This window comes from Salmo salar, chromosome 01 (assembly GCF_965601325.2).
Source record: "Salmo salar chromosome 01, fSalSal1, whole genome shotgun sequence".
NCBI classification, from domain to species: domain Eukaryota; kingdom Metazoa; phylum Chordata; class Actinopteri; order Salmoniformes; family Salmonidae; genus Salmo; species Salmo salar.
Window position 1 is genome coordinate 74,267,776 of NC_138291.1, and position 18,073 is coordinate 74,285,848.

Sequence of the window (18,073 nt, forward strand, 5' to 3'; positions counted from 1 at the left end):
AAAGTGGATTAGAAGTGTATGTCTCTACTGCCGCAGAGTGACATTCTATTGATATACCTGATACAGGTAAACCCCTCACTGACATCGCATGAACACAGTTTACATCCGCTCCTCATTCACTCAGCCTATTGAGTCCACTGGTCCCACTCACACAGATTACCCTACGCCACCGCCCGACAACCTGCCTGCCTGCCTGCTCGATCCCATCCCCTCCTCCAGACCATCTCTGGAGACCTTCTCCCATTCCTCACTTCTCTCATCAACTCATCCCTCTGACTTCAAAATGTGAAGAGTCAATATCCTTGTCAAAAAACCAACACTCGTCAAAAACTACAGACCGGTAACCCATCTTTCTTTTATTTCCAAAACACTTGGGTGTGCCGTCTCTGCATACATAACCGTAGTATTTACTGTTTATGCACACTAGGTAAGACCTGGGCGGACCACCCCCTATATTTTGGTTAGCGCACCAGGTGGTGCTAAAAGGTTAGGTAAGTAGTGGGTAGGCAGGTAAGGTAGGAGAGGGGGCTTTGACATTTACTTTCTTTGCTTTGGTTCCGTTCAGCCCCTTTTCCCCAAATTTACCGTGTGAAGGAATAAATTCCCAGTAAATTCTGGTAAATTCTCTGCCTTCTTCAATCCTTACTTGCACCTACAGTCCCATACCTCTTTCACTCAACTGGGAGTTGAGTTGTAGCAGGGTGTTGCTTTCCCTCTCTAAGAGGCATACGTAACACCAACTCTCTCGCTATCTCTCTCAGAACGATCTTCTTGACCCTAACCAGCCAGGCTTCAAGACAGGCCACTCAACCGAGACTGCTCTCCTTTGTGTCAGGCTCTCCGCACTGCCAAAGCTGACTCTCTTCTCTGTTCTCATCCTCCTTGATCTATCCACTGTCTTAAACACTGTTAACCTCTATGGGCTAGGTGGGACGCCACCTACTCAACAGCCAGTTGAATCCTGTGGCGCGTTATTCAAATCCTTAGATATGCTTTACTTAAATTTTTCAAAAATATGACTATTTTACACCATTTTAAAGATAAGACTCTCGTTAATCTAACCACACTGTCCGATTTCAAAAAGGCTTTACAACGAAAGCAAAACATTAGATTATGTCAGCAGAGTACCCAGCCAGAAATAATCAGACACCCATTTTTCAAGCTAGCATATAATGTCACATAAACCCAAACCACAGCTAAATGTAGCACTAACCTTTGATGATCTTCATCAGATGACAACCCTAGGACATTATGTTATACAATACATGCATGTTTTGTTCAATCAAGTTCATATTTATATCAAAAACCAGCTTTTTACATTAGCATGTGACTAGCATGTGACTAGCATTCCCACCGAACACTGCCGGTGAATTTACTAAATTACTCACGATAAACGTTCACAAAAAGCAGAACAATTATTTTAAGAATTATAGATACAGAACTCCTCTATGCACTCGATATGTCCGATTTTAACATAGCTTTTCGGTGAAAGCACATTTTGCAATATTCTCAGTAGATAGCCCGGCATCACAGGGCTAGCTATTTAGACACCCAGCAGGATTAGCACTCATCAAAGTCAGATTTACTATAAGAAAAATGTTCTTACCTTTGTTGTCTTCATCAGAATGCACTCCCAGGACTTCTACTTCAATAACAAATGTTGGTTTGGTCCAAAATAATCCATCGTTATATCCAAACAGCGGCGTTTTGTTTGTGCGTTCTAGACACTATCCTAAAGGCTAAATAAGGGTGATGAGCATGGCGCAATTCGTGACAAAAGAATTCTAAATATTCCATTACCGTACTTCGAAGAATGTCAACCGCTGTTTAAAATCAATTTTTATGCCATTTTTCTCATAAAAAAGCGATAATATTCCGACCGGGAATCTGCGTTTAGATAAACAGACAAAGAAAAAGAAACCATTCGGTCGAAGCGGGCACGCGCCTAAGCCCATAGTACTCTGAGTGGCCACTTGCCAAAAGCGATAAAGTGTTTCAGCCAGAGCCTGCCTCGATATCGTTCAACGTTTTCCCGGGCTCTGAGACCCTATGGAAGACGTAGGAAGTGTCACGTTATTGCACAGATCCTGAGTCTTCAATAAAAAGAGCCAAGATGAAACACTACTTCTCAGACAGGCCACTTCCTGCATGAAATCTTCTCAGGTTTTGGCCTGCCATAGGAGTTCTGTTATACTCACAGACACCATTCAAACAGTTTTAGAAACTTTAGGGTGTTTTCTATCCAAAGCCAATAATTATATGCATATTCTAGTTACTGGGCAGGAGTAGTAACCAGATTAAATCGGGTACGTTTTTTATCCAGCCGTGCAAATACTGCCCCCTATCCCCAACAGGTTAACCATCAGATCCTCCTCTCAGGACTGGGTGTCTCAGGCTCTGTACACTCTTGGATTGCATCCTACCTAGCAGACCACTCCTACCAGGTGACGTGGGGAGGATCTATATCTGCACCACGTACTCTCACTACTTGTGTCCCCCAGGGCTCGGTTCTAGGCCCTCTCCTCTTCTCTCCAAACACCAAGTCACTCGGCTCCAACATATCCTCACATGGTCTGTCCTATCATTGCTATCATGTGGATGACACTCAACTACTTTTCTCTTCCCCCTTCTGACATTCAGGTGGCGACACGAATCTCTGCATGCCCGGAAGATATCTCAGCTTGGATATCGTCCTACCACCTCAAACTCAACCTCGACAAGACGGAGCATCTCTTCCTCCCGGGGAAGGCCTGCCTGCTCCAAATCTTCTCCATTATGGTTGCCAACTCCACGGTTTCCCCCTCCCAGAATGCAACGAACCTTGGTGTAACCCTAGGTAGTCTAGTGGTTAAGAGCGTTGGGCTGGTTTGAATCCCCGAGCCTGTAAAGCGGATAAATCTGCCTCTGAGCAACAACAACCATTCGCTGATGACGTAGATGTCAATTAAGGCAGCCCTATGCACCTCTCTGATTCAGATTGGTTGGGTTGAATGTGGAAGACACATTTCGGTTGAATGCACATTCAGTTGCGCAACACCCTGTCTGCAAACATCAAAGCAGTGACTCGCTCCTGCAGGTTCATGCTCTACAACATCTGTAGAGTATGACCCTACCTCACACAGGAAGTGGCGCAGGTCCTAATCCAGGCACTAGTCATCTCCCGTCTGGACTACTGCAACTTGCTGTTGCTTGTGCCATCAAACCCCTGCATCTTTTCCAGAACGCTGCAGCCCACCTGGTGATCAACCGTCCCATGTCACCACGCTCCGCCGTACAATCCAAATCAAAGTGTATTTGTCACATGCACCGAATTCAACAGGTGAGGACCTTACCGTGAAATGCTTACTTACAAGCCCTTAACCAACAATGCAGTTTTTAAGAAAAATAAGAGTTAAGAAAAATATTTATTTAATAAACTAAAGTAAAAAATGAAAGAGCAACAATAAAATAACAATAACGAGGCTAGATACAGGGGGTACCGAGTCAATGTGTGGGGGTACAGGTTAGTCAAGGTAATTGAGGTAATATGTACATGTAGGTAGGGGTAAAGTGAATATGAATAGATAATAAACAGCAAGCAGCAGCAGCGTGAAAAACTAACAATTCGAATCACATTTTATTGGTCACATACACATGGTTAGCAGATGTTATTGCGAGTGTAGTGAAATGCTGGTAAAAGGGGGTGGGTGAATGCAAATAGTCCAGGTAGCCATTTGATTAGCTGTATAGCAGTCTAGACTTGGCGCTCCGGTACCACGTGCCGTGCGGTAGCAGAGAGAACAGTCTATGACAAGGGTAGCTGGAGTCTTTGGCAATTGTTATGGCCTTCCTCTGACACCACCTGGTATAGAGGTCCTGGATGGCAGGAAGCTTGGCCCCAGTGATGTACTGGGCCGTACGCACTACCCTCTGTAGGTCCTTGCGGTCGGAGGCCGAGCAGTTGGCACACCAGGTGGTGATACAACCAGTCAGGATGCTCTCGATGGTGCAGCTGTAGATCTTTTTGAATCTTTTTGGAGACCCATGCCAAATCTTTTCAGTCTCCTGAGGGGGAATAGGCATTGTCATGACCTCTTCACGGCTGTCTTGGTGTGTTTGGACCACGGTAGTTTGTTGGTGATGTGGATACCAAGGGACTTGAAGCTCTCAACTTGCTCCACTACACCTCCATCGAAGAGAATGGGGGCGTGCTCGGCCCTCCTTTTCTTGAAGTCCACGATCATCTCCTATGTCTTGATCACGTTGAGGGAGAGGTTGTTGTCCTAGCACCATCTTGCCAGGTCTCTGACCTCCTCCCTATAGGCTGTCTCATCATTGTCTGTGATCAGGCCTACCACCGTTGTGTCGTCAGAAAACTTAATGATTGTGTTGGAGTCGTACTTGGCTACACAGTCATGGGTGAACAGGGAGCACAGGAATGGACTAAGCACGCACCCCTGTGGGGCCCCCTTGTTGAGGATCAGTATGGCAGAGGGGTTGTTGCCTACCCTTACCACCTGGGGGCGGCCCTTCAGGAGGTCCAGAACCCAGTTGCAGAGGGAGGTGTTTCGTCCCAGGGTCCTTAGCTTAGTGATGAGCTTTATGAGCACTACGGTGTTGAACGCTGAGCTGTAGTCAATGAATAGCATTCTCACATAGGTGTTCCTTTTGTCAAGGTAGGTAAGGGCAATAGAGATTGCATCATCTGTGGATCTGTTGGGGTGGTTTGTAAATTGGAGTGGGTCTAGGGTTTCTGGGATAATGGTGTTGATGTGAGCCATGACCAGCCTTTCAAAGCACTTCATGGCTACAGACGTGAGTGCTCTGGGTCGGTAGTCATTTAGGCAGGTTACCTTGGTGTTCTTGGGCACAGGGACTATGGTGGTCTGCTTGAAACATGTAGGTATTACAGACTCATTCAGGGACAGGTTGAAAATGTCAGTGAAGACACTGGCCAGTTGGTCAGCACATGCTCAGAGTACACATCCTGGTAATTAATCTGGCCCTGCAGCCTTGTGAATGTTGATCTGTTTAAAGGTCTTACTCACATTGGCTATGGCGAGCGTTATCACAGTCGGCCGGAACAGCTGGTGCTCTCATGCATGCTTCAGTATTGCTTGCCTTGAAGTGCACATAGAAGTTGTTTAGCTCGTCTGGTAGGCTTGTGTCACTGGGCAGCTCGCGGCTGGGCTTCCCTTTGTAGTCCGTAATAGTTTGCAAGCCCTGCCACATCCGAAAAGCGTCGGAGCCGGTGAAGTAGGATTCAATCTTAGTCCTGTATTTATGCTTTGCCTGTTTGATGGGTCGTCTGACGGCATAGCGGGTTTTCTTATAAGCGTCTGGGTTCGAGTCCCGCTCTTTGAATGTGGCTTTCAGTTGAAGCTCACATCCACTGCAAGACCATGGTACTTTCCTACGGAGCAGCAAGAGCAAGAGCAGCAGTTACTTTCAATGCTTGCTGTGTTGTAGTTTGTAATGTGTGCTGCAATAAGCACAGCTCTACCTGCTGCTCCAGGGTTTGAGGGAAGGAAGTGACTACTACTGAGACTTCATCTTCTCTGGGTCCCTGATGTCTAATACTGGCCTGTCATTCACTACCAGCTAGCCACCAGAGCAACAACACACACAGAGACAATGTATGTGTCACAGCTATCGGCTGTTGGTTATGTCACAGCTCTTTCTAGGAACCAAAGTCTCCACTTAGTGAGAATAATCTTTGTAGAGCAATATGTAATGACGTATAAGGTTAACCAATCAATAAAAAATGTAATGACATAAACTGTTCTGAGTTCACTGATCCAGTAGCACTGTAACAGTGGGTACATGGTATAGATCTGCAGTGGGTCTACACACACTGGACCAAGAACAGATCAGTAGCATTAGCCTGGAGTCAGTGGACAAAGAGAAGGACAGATGGTTGGGAAAAAAACAGCTTACTTTCTAATCTCACTGTGTATGTTGTTTTCAGGAACAACAAGGAATGAGCTGTGTAGAAAGCTCAAGCCGCCTAAACTGACACAGGGTATGTATTTGATGTGTGGTTTATTCTGGTTATGAGATCAGATTTACCATGAGGCTGTACAGCTGAGCCTCAAGACAGACATACTGCACAGATGGAGAGGCAGAGACAGCAGCTAGCTACTGAGGTGTCGTCTCACTAGGATCACACATTGATGTACTGTATGGAGAAATATTGGAAGACAATTTCTGAGGAGTTTTCATACAGGGGTTTCTTTACAAGCAAGCATTTAGTCAAAACCATGTAATAAACTGGACTGCGCCACACATAATGAGGGTGTGCTTGTGTTGCATTGACTTCTGACTTGTTTCCAGCTCAAACACTCCCGGGGATCCATTTAATAGTGCTGCAGGAATCACTTATTGTGTTGACCTGTCATGCCCCCTATCTTTTTTTACATGGCCCCTATCCCATCCCAGCCCAATCAGGAACCTAGTCTGAGACCTTTGGTGAAACGATTGGTCCTCTCAAAACATGATAAGATCTCAACTCTTCACTATTCTGTAGTAATCTACACAAACATTTCTGCTGTGCACACAGGCTCATCATCGGCAGAAATGAATTATTAATCAAGATTTAAAAAACCACAGCGCTCATTAGCATAGATGAGATTTACATAAGGAGAATCCCAATCACTAATCACTGTCTGGCTCCTTGGCTCTGCTGCAGCTAGCGGTTAGCGCAGTATAATCATAATAATCTATATTATTAACATATAGCCACAATATTTCATCCTGGATTCAGTTATCTGTTGATTTTGTTGTATTGATCATAACTAGGATTACAAGACATGAGATAGGTAGAGAGAGAGAGAGAGAGAGAGAGAGAGAGAGAGAGAGAGAGAGAAAGATAGAAATGGTGCACATTTGAAAGCTGTCATCTTGTTCCAAACTAGCAAATACAAAGAGCAGAACATTTAAGAATGCTCGTCTCCATGGTGACAGGCAGCCAATCCAGGCTCTCCCCTTCAATGCCGGCCCTCCCTCCCCTCTTTTCCTCTGCATGTTTAATTGTCTCAGTTGGAGAACAGGCCCAGCAACAGACAGAGCCATCACTCACACTGATGGAACCTTCATGTCTTAAAGTAATGATGGACTGTCGTTTCTCTTTGCTTATTTGAGCTGTTCTTGCCATAATATGGACTTTGTTTTTTACCAAATAGGGCTATCTTCTATTTATCAACCCTACCTTGTCACAACACAACTGATTGGCTCAAACGCATTAATGAAAGAAATTCCACAAATGAACTTTAACAAGGCATACCTACCTGTTAATTGAAATGCATCCCAGGTGACTACCTCATGAAGCTGTTTGAGAGAATGGCAATTGTGCAAAGTTGTCATCAAGGCAAAGGATGGCTACTTTGAAGAACCTTAAATATATTTATATTTGTTTAACATTTTTTTGGTTACTACATGATTCCATATGTGTTATTTGATAGTTTTGATGTCTTCAGTATTTTTGTACAGTATAGAAAATAGTAAAAATAAAGAAAAACCCTTGAATGAGTAGGTGTGTCCAAACTTTTGACTGGTACTGTATAGTATATGAAATCGTACAAAGACATAAAAGCTCAGTAATGCCCTGTTGAGGCATGCCTCTGGTTCTCCCTCACAGACGCCCCCTCTCTCCGTGTCCTGTTGTGTTCTACACAGTCACATTGTGTTCTACACAGTCAGTGATCGTGGTGGTCGGCTACCCGGCCGCGCACTTCCTCCAGGACTGCCGCACAGAAGAAATGAGTTCGCCCCATTAGTTTGCCCTATATAGATGAACGTTTTTTTCCGTTATCTAATCATTATTATATAAGCCCCTTTTCAATGCAACAAACCAAAACAAATCTAACTTTGCAAGATTGCTCTAGGCAAAGCTAGAGCGCAACGGAGTAGAATTCTATTGGCGGGGTAGCCCATGAGCGGTCTTTCAATCACCGGTGAGTGAATGGGCTTTTCAGATCAGTTCAGAGAGCAGAGCCGCTAGTGTGCACATTTGTTGATACTCTTTGCTAGTTCGCGATTTATTATCCCAGTTATCGATAAGTACAGTGTTATATCTAGCTTAGCTGTAGAAGAACGCACATCTGCACGGTTTCACATTGTTCGTCACTCTGACATTGAATGACATGTGCCATTCTGACAACCCATTCATAAGTAAAGCAGCACATTGTCGTAAACCATAACAACCTATATTACGACGTACAGCACCTTGTACCATACATAACCTACAGTGGTGTAAAGTACTTAAGTAAAAATACTTGAAAGTACTACTTAAGTAGGTTTTTGGCTATCTGTACCTTACTTTACTATTTATATTTTTGACAACTTTTACTTTACTACATTCATAAAGAAAAGTACGTACTTTTTACTCCATACATTTTTCCTGACACTCAAAAGTACTCATTACATTTTGAATGCTTAGCAGGACAGGAAAATGGCCTAATTCACACACTTAGCAAGAGAACATCCCTGGTCACCCTACTGCCTCTGATGTGGCAGACTCACTAAACACATGCTTCGTTTGTAAATGATGTCTGTGTTGGAGCATGCCCCTGGCTATCTGTAAATAAATAAATAAAATAACATTTTGCCATCTGGTTTGCTTTATATAAGGAATTTGAAATTATTTATACTTTTACTTTTGATACTTAAGTATATTTTAGCAATTACATTTACTTTTGATACTTAAGTATATTTAAAACCAAAACCTTTTAGACTTTTAATCAAGTAGTATTTTAATGGGTGACTTTCACTTTTATGTGAGTTATTATCTATGAAGGTATCTTTACTTTTACTCAAGTATGAAAAGTGGGTACTTTTTCCACCACTGATAACATGTACATCAGCAATGGGGAGTTATTTCTTCCTACAAGAGCACAAAACAGGTAGGCCACATTTCAAGCTATCTTTGAAAAGCCAGTCAAGTAAAAAGCTTACATCTTAATTAAAGGGGGAGTGTTGTATTTTGACACAGGCTTGAATATGCAAACAAGCCAATAGGCAGAGGGGTAGCCTACATTGTCTAATTATCTGTATGGTAATAATAATTCATTTTATTTAGTAAAGTGGTTTATTGCATCATACAACACAATACAATGCAATTTACAATCACCTATTTGGCCCATGGTGTTACAGACCAAGTAAAATGTAATTAATATCAAGCCCTTCATAATGTAAAACTGTTTTAAAAGTCCCACGCAATGTAGGCCTGCATTGAACACCACATATAGGCTACTGTAGGCTATATCATAGAAATCAAACGCTATTTCCATGTGAAAATGTTATGGGATTTGCTCCATTGGTTTTGTTGGTAGGCCTACATTATACTCAAATAGCCACAATAGCCTATTGGCTACCGTCTAAAACTGTAAGGGTACAGCCTCAGTGCTCACTGTAAATGCGCGTCAGAAGTTGTACAAAATTCTCACAACGTTCAAGTTTCCGCTCACAAGACCTAACATTTGCTCAGTGCCCCAAAAAATTAGAGGGAACATCGGTTGTGGTATGTAGTTCAAACAACATGTATAGTCTAACAGCAGGTTGCCACACACACTGACACAAACATGAACGCAAGCAGGCGCACACAGACACACACACTCTATGAGGGAACAAACAGTGAAAAAATGATCTGCATGGGAATAGCCCAAAACTGAAGGAGAGATCATCATATTTTCTGTCATTAAACAACCTGGGGAAGAGTTTAGAAAGCAGCCTCCCCATGTCCTCCATCCATGGCCTGCAGTAAAGCTATCCTCGTGTGAAGAGCAGTACCAGGCCTCCAATAATAGATAGAGATGGACCCTCATTTGGCACACGATGAGGTTTGTTACGCACGCACGCACACACACACACACAGACAGACAGACACACACACACAGTGGATATTTAACACCGCTTAACATCTTGAGTGTTTAGTAGAGGATCGATACACTCAGTCTCAACAGACAGGTGAAAGAGCTTCGGTGGGGGAGGAGTAATGTAGAAGAGTGAGATATTACCTAATTCTGGACACACACACACACTTTCTCTGTTCTGGTTTGCGGTTGAAATGGATAAGGGAACCGAAGATGAGTCGCTGTCTGAAACCTCTGGCCAAATTCCTATAGGGAGGTCTGTTGGGCCAACATCACAGCAACAGAGCAGATATTTTGTACTGTGTCAACAAAGCTACAACATGCTCATCTTGCAATATAAAGCTGTAGTGTGTAAGAATGTATGTAGCAGATTATATCTGAGCTAGCCAACTAGCACTTTCACATATCACAATGGCTTACGTCAATATCTGGATATGTGTTTTATGGGACAGTGAGAGTATTAGGTCTGTCTGTCCGTTTGTCTGTAACATACTAGGATCTCTCATATGGCCCGTCTTTCCCCATAGGGGGGTTCATTTCAAGGACACCACTCACTGATCCTCAACATCAGCGGCAGCCAGGCCAGACTGAGTCAGCTATGGGTCAATGGAGAGAGAGGGACTGAGACACTAAGTACACAGCTAGCCTTCAGTTCACAGCCTAACACCTCCTAAATCCTGCTCTCTGACCCTGTCTTTGACCACCTGACTTGTATCCTTTTGACCTATGACCCCCTCCACAGGACAGGTATGAGGAGGTTCAGTGAGAAAAGGGGGAGGGTAGGCTGATTGACACATTCTGTACTGTGATTACCGGACATAACACATACTGTACCCTCACTATACTTTAATTCTAATGATCCATTCTCACTGTCAGACCACAAACAGATTATACTATCACTAACACACACACATATTCATGAGTCCAAAACCAGAGATATTGGTGAAAATATGTCCCCCCCTCACCGTTAAGTAGATGCATAGATCTATTAGATAAAATGCGAGTTCACCTCAAACTGTATTTAGCATAGTGCTATGAAAGCTAGAGAGAGGGAGTGTGTATGTGAAAGAGAGAATGAAGTGCTGAAATTAAGCAGCAGCCAGCTGTCTGTCTGCAGAGGAATTTAATATTCACGCTTCCAACTCATTTCATAATTTTCACATCAAAGATGAACAAAGTGGAAATATGTCTAGAAACAAATCCCTTAACCACGCCACTAAATCCCAAGTCTATTAGCTCCAATGCTGAGACTGTCGGGGGAGAGGAGGGTGAGTGGGTGGGGGGCTGAATGTTTGGTGCCCTGCTGGGGCTAAAAGCTGGATAAATAGATAAAGTGCTGGATGCGACTTCAGCCCCATAGGGAAGCTCTGTCTGGACTCCAACACACAAATCAACATACAAACTGTGAATCAATAGCTATGAATATACATCATGTAAGACTTAAAACAGTCAAGTATTGAATCAAATCAGAAGGCAAACATGTCGTTACTGTATACAAGCACTACATACCCCATGTGTTATTTTATTCATAAGTATCCCCCCTGCGTGTTCCAGTACTATTTACCTCAGTGAAATATATAGGTGTGTGGCAGGTCAGTGAGCAGGTGTTTATGTTACACTACTGTAGCCCGCTCCCCTCCAGTCCTCTCTAGTCATCCAGGCTGTACAGATGTCGGATCTTAATTTGACCCCTTTCATCACAGGAGGATTTGAATATCATTTAAAAAAAAATTAGAATCGCCGCCAGGGGCAGCTGGAAATGGTGTTTCTATAAACAATGCAGTACCGTACCTACATTGTACCTTATGTAGGCTACGTGCAGGCTAGAGGACATCTTCTGTGAATTATTATATGGATTATAATAAATGTACATATTTGTTGGGGGTAGATGTATTTTTTGTTAGGGGAAATAAGTTGTTTTAAATCAATTGTTTTATAATATTTTGAAGGCAAGCAATAGGCAGAATAAATTATTGGTTTCCTCAATGCCTGTGTGGTCCAGCCACTGACCCCAGCACACATTTGCCAGAGACGGCATGGGTTCGAATCCAGCCCACTACCCTTTGACTCATGGATAAACATCTATTTTTGATGCATTAATTCCGGGTGGATACAGGGTTAAAACAGAAACAACTCAAAGGTTAACAAGCATTAATTCCGAGTGGTTAAGGTTAGAGCTATGGTTTGGGGACGCCTTCAAACAAAATAATAAAAAATGACTTGCCTACAGTGTCTTGGAAAAGTATTCATCCCCTTGGCGTTTTTCCTATTTTGTTGCATTACAACCTGTAATTTAAATGGATTTTTATTTGGATTTCATGTAATGGACATACACAAAATAGTCCAAATTGGTGAAGTGAAATGAAAATAATTACTTGTTTCAAAAAATTCTAACAAATAAAAAATGGAAAAGGGGTGCATGCATATGTATTCACCCCCTTTGCCATGAAGCCCCTAAATAAGATCTAGTGCAACCAATTACCTTCAGAAGTCACATAATTAGTTAGATTGCACACAGGTGGACTTTATTTAAGTGTCACATGATCTGTCACATGATCTCAGTACATATACACCTGTCTGAAAAGCCCCAGAGTCTGCAACACCACTAAGCAAGGGGCACCACCAAGCAAGCGGCACCATGAAGACCAAGGAGTTCTCCAAACAGGTCAGGGACAAAGTTATGGAGAAGTACAGATCAGGGTTGGGTTATAAAAAAATATCTGAAACTTTGAACATCCCACAGAACACCATTAAATCTATTATTAAAAAATGGAAAGAATATGGCACCACAACAAACCTGCCAAGAGAGGGCTGCCCACCAAAACTCACAGACCAGGCAAGGAGGGCATTAACCTGTTTGGGCTAGGGGGCAGTATTGAGAATTTTGGAAAAAATATGTGCCCATTTTTAACTGCCTCCTACACCAACTCAGAAGCTAGAATATGCATATTATTGTTCAGGTTTGGATAGAAAACACCCTAAAGTTTCTAAAACTGTTTGAATGGTGTCTGTGAGTATAACAGAACTCCTATGGCAGGCAAAAACCTGACAAGGTTTCATGCAGAAAGTGGCCTGTCTGACAAGGAGTCGTGCGTCTTGCATCTGTTTATTGAAGAGTAAGGATCTTAGCTGTAACGTGACAATTCCCAGGGCTCCAATAGGCTCTCAGAACCCGGGAAAAACCTGAACGATGACGAGGCAGCCTCTGGCTGAAACAGATTATCGCCTTATCCAAGTGGCCGATCAGAGGACCATTGAATGAGGCGCGTGCACGAATCGCCCCCGTGGAGAAATTTCATTCGGCTGTTTAGCTTATTGCAGATTCCCGGTCGGAATATTATCGCTTTTCTACGAGATAAATGGCATAAAAATTGGTTTTAAACAGCGGTTGACATGCTTCGAAGTACGGTAATGGAATATTTAGACATTTTTTGTCACGCCATGCGCCATGCGCACGACCGTTATTTACCATTCGTATAGTGTCTAGAACGCACGAACAAAACAGAGGATATTTGGATATAACGATGGATTATTTGGGACCAAACCTACATTTGTTATTGAAGTAGAAGTCCTGGGAGTGCATTCTGATGAAGAACAGGAAAGGTAAGAACATTTTTCTTATAGGAAATAGGATTTTGGTGAAGGCTAATCTTGCCGGGTGTCTAAATAGCTAGCCGTGATGGCTGGGCTATGTACTTAGAATATTGCAAAATGTGCTTCATCCGAAAAGCTATTTTAAAATCGGACATATCGAGTGCATAGAGGAGTAATGTATCTATAATTCTTAAAATAATTGTTATGCTTTTTGTGAACGTTTATCGTGAGTAATTTAGCAAACTGTTAGTAAATTCCCTGGAAGTTTGCGGGGGGTATGCTTTTTCTGAACGTCACATGCTAATGTAAAAAGCTGTTTTTTGATATAAATATGAACTTGATTGAACAGACATGCATGTATTGTATAACATAATGTCCTAGGTGTGTCATCTGATGAAGATCATAAAAGGTTAGTGCTGCATTTAGCTGTGGTTTGGGTTTTTGTGACATTATATGCTAGCTTGAAAAATGGGTGTCTGATTATTTCTGGCTGGGCACTCTCCTGACATAATCTAATGTTTTGCTTTCGTTGTAAAGCCTTTTTGAAATCGGACAGTGTGGTTAGATTAAGGAGAGTCTTGTCTTTAAATAGCTGTAAAATAGTCATATGTTTGAGAAATTGAAGTAATAGTATTTCAAACGATTCAAAAATCGCGCCACTGAATTCAGGTGGCTGTTACGTAGGTGGGACGAATTCGTCCCGCCTTGCCCATAGAGGTTAATCAGAGAGGTAACAAAGAGACCAAAGATAACCCTGAAGGAGCTGCTATGCTCCACAGCGGAGATTGGAGTATCTGTCCACAGAGTATCTGTACACTCCACACAGCTAGGCTTTATGGAAGAGTGGCCAGAAAAAAGCCATTGCTTCAAGAAAAAAATAAGCAAACACGTTTGGTGTTCACCAAAAGTCATGTGTGAGACTCTCCAAACATATGGAAGAAGGTACTCTGGTCAGATGAGACTAAAATGTTGCTTTTTGGCCATCAAGGAAAACACCATGTTTAGCTCAAACCCAACACCTCTCATCACCCCGAGACACCATCCCCACAGTGAAGCATGGTGGTGGCAGCATCATGCTGTGGGGATGTTTTTCATCGGCAGGGACTGGGAAACTGGTCAGAATTTAAGGAATGATTGGTGGCACTAAATACAGGGACATTTTTTAGAAGAAACCTGTTTCAGTCTTCCAGAGATTTGAGACTGGGACAGGGGTTCACCTTCCAGCAGGACAATGACCCTAAGCATACTGCTAAAGCAATACTCGAGTGGTTTAAGGGGAAACATTTATATGGTTTGGAATGGCCTAGTCAAAGCCCACACCTCAATCCAATTGAGAATCTGAGGTATGACTTAAAGATTGCTGTACACCAGCGGAACCCATCCAACTTGAAGGAGCTGGAGTAGTTTTGCCTTGAAGAATGGGCAAAAATCCCAGTGGCTAGATGTGCCAAGCTTATAGAGACATACCCCAAGAGACTTGCAGCTGTAATTGCTGCAAAAGGTGGCTCTACAAAGTATTGTCTTTGGGGGGGGGGGTGAATATTTATGGACGCTCAAGTTCTGTTTTTTTTTACTTATTTCTTGTTTGTTTCACAATAAAACCTATTTTGCATCTTCAAAGTGGTAGGCATGTTGTGTAAATCAAATGATACAAACCCCCCAAAAATCAATTTTAATTCCAGGTTGTAAGGCAACAAAATAGGAAAAATGCCAAGGGGGTGAATACTTTTGCAAGCCACAGTATGTGTCATCAGTATTCATAGTATTCTTAGTGCTTGCTAGAGCATTGTGAGCTGCCGTAGCGCAGTGGTCTAAGCTGTGTATTCCCTGCAGAACTGCCCGTTTGCAGACAGGCTCCCCCCAAACCAGACAGCAGATTACTGGAAGGGCAACCTGGCAACAGCCACAAACTGAACACTATCAGAACTCTCCCATTCCATAGTTCACTAAACTGATCAGTGCACACACCATATAGCCCAGGGGTCTTAGAAATGCCTTCTTAAGACCTCTAAAGATGTATTTTCTAAAGCTGCCAGGTCCCGTGTGGCTCAGTTGGTAGAGCATGGTGTTTGGAACGCCAGGGTTGTGGGTTCGATTCCCACGGGGGACCAGTACGGGGAAAAAAGAATGTATGAAATGTATGCATTCACTACTGTAAGTCACTCTGGATAAGAGCATCTGCTAAATGATTGAAATGTAAAACCTTGTCATTGTAGAAATGTTTTCTATATTGCATATTTTAACATTGTATTATATTAAGTGTTTGGTTAGTTTAGGATTTTACTATTTGATAATTATATATGATTGATGTTATGATTGATGTTATAAAACAGTCTATGACTGCGAGAAACCAATAAAATTTGGACAAGCATCCACACTGGAGGAAAGTTTATTGATCTTCAGTAGACCTACATCCGTCAATCAACTGATGGCCCAAATCAGCTCATCAACTCAGCCAGGGAAACAAACAGTAGCCTACTATCGGTTTTTATACCCTTCATGATGTGACAATGAATAGGCTAATGGATAGCCTACAGAATGTAGCCTATTGGAATATAATCAAATAACAATGGGTATTTTACACCCATCGATAGCACTAAAATTATCCCCAGGTGTGATGTCTCGTTAAACCATCGATACGCTTTAAATTCACCCCATTACCGCTCCCTAAAAGATGTTGGTGTTACCTTAGTCCTGCATGCAACCAGCCTTTCAAGATATGTTCACCTTCTGATTAGTATTGTAATTGGAACAACTTAGTCCGTTTTGAACAGACGAAGGGCGAATTATCTATTTGACATGCGTTCTGTATCACAGAAATCATATATTTAATTGTTTACCACGGCAAACCTACTGTGGCAATTTACCCGACACTTTGTATGAATGGAAACTAATGTTGGTGTAGCCTATTGTTATTATTTTATTTGTTTCCTATTTATGTTAGCAAAAAGAGTCTGATATGGTCATTTCTTATCAAGAGCGGGAGTAAAATATCACTGGACTGACTATTTTGATAAGAAGCCCTGATTCCAATGTCTCGACTGCCGCCGCATGGAGAGAAATAGAACTGCTCTTTTTCAGGGACGCACGAGGCTCATTTGAATTTCCAGATGCAGCAGGAAAATGTTCCGCGACAAAATAGTGATTAAATTAAGATCTGACATCTGTATACACTAGACTTCTCCTTCCACAATGACGACTGGCTAATGTAAACATGTCACGTTCCGACTGGTCTCGGGTGGCCCTGGTGACACACTGCTTACTGCCCTCCTGCGCTGTGTCCTCTCTCCCACCCTCTCCCTTCCTACTCCAGAGTAGGGTGATTGGCAGTTGCTAGGCCAGTCACTGCTCAGAAACCTGTTCGACCTGTCTGGCGGATCTGGAGATCCGAGCCCAGGCAGTTGCTAGGCCAGACAGGTCGAACAGGTTTCTGAGCAGTGCTGAAGTCATAGAAGAGAGGAAAGAGAGAGAGAGGGTGTATGTGAGAGAGAGAATGAAGTGCTGAAATTAAGCAGCAGCCAGCTGTCTGACTCCAGAGGAATTGAATATTCACGCTCCCAACTCATTTCATAATTTCTACATCAAAGAGAGAGAGAGGGCATTGGGGAGAGCAGGAGTGGAAAGAGAGTTGTTCCGTGTCATTTCAGCAAATCATGACAGCAACCATCTCAGATTTTTCTGAAATCGTTTCTACAGCTAAAAACAGGTAAGATTGGCCTTCATGAAACATTACTTTGTAAAAATGTATTTGATCTCTGAAAAATTAAACTAATTAATTGCAGCAAAATTGGCTACTATAATTTATTGAATTCAGATAACATTCAATAAATATAGTACCCAACATCTGATTTGAACCAAACTTCTTCTTACCAATGAGTAAGATATGAGGAGCGGTCAAAAGCCATCCATGGACCCCCCCACACCCCATGCCAATTCAACCCCAACAACAAGTATATAGTATCAGTTCTCTGTGTTTGACAAGTAGTATGAAGCTGCGGCTTGGAGTATTGCTTCTCCATACTATGTAATGCATTCATATGAATCTAGTGATGTTTTCTTCCCCTGTTCAGAGAAATTAGTAATTGAAGTCACTTGCATTATTTACCACAAAGTAGTGTGAAAGCACCATGTTTTGACCACTAAATACTGCTGTTCCTGCTGCACCGCCACACTATTATATCAATTTTGCTGGTCTCTTGCGTTTATTAAATAGACCACAACATTTCCTTTAAAACTTTGTGTAGAAAACCAATACATTTGGCTCATGGTAAAAATAAATTGTTTGTTCACCCTCACAATTCAAGCCAGTCCTCCATGAAAGCAATTCAGTTAGTCCTAGGAAGAAGTTTGGTCAAAATCAGATGTTGGGTATATTATTTATTGAATATGGGATCTGAATCCTATGAATTAAAATGGCCAATTTGGGTGCAATCAATTAGCTTCATTTCTCAGAGATCAAATTACATTTGAACAAAATTATGTTACAGGAATGTCAATCTTACTTGTTTTTAATTACAGAAACGATTTCAAAACAACCTGAGATGGTGGGTGTCATGGCTTGGTGAAATGACATGGAATAACTCTCTGCCCACTCCTGCTCTCCAGAATCTCCCGCCCCTCTCTCGCTGGCT

The 18,073-nt window shown here is 42.4% G+C and overlaps 1 protein-coding gene and 1 non-coding gene across 3 annotated transcripts in view; one reads left to right on the forward strand and one right to left on the reverse strand.

The window, feature by feature from the left end:
* LOC106608331 (sodium/calcium exchanger 1) overlaps positions 1 to 18,073 on the reverse strand; it is a 182,507-nt gene that overhangs the window by 93,962 nt on the left and 70,472 nt on the right. The gene's annotated exons all lie outside the window — the stretch shown is intronic.
* On the forward strand, positions 15,478 to 15,553 carry trnap-ugg (transfer RNA proline (anticodon UGG)). Its single transcript has one exon. It is a non-coding gene; the product is annotated as a tRNA-Pro (tRNA).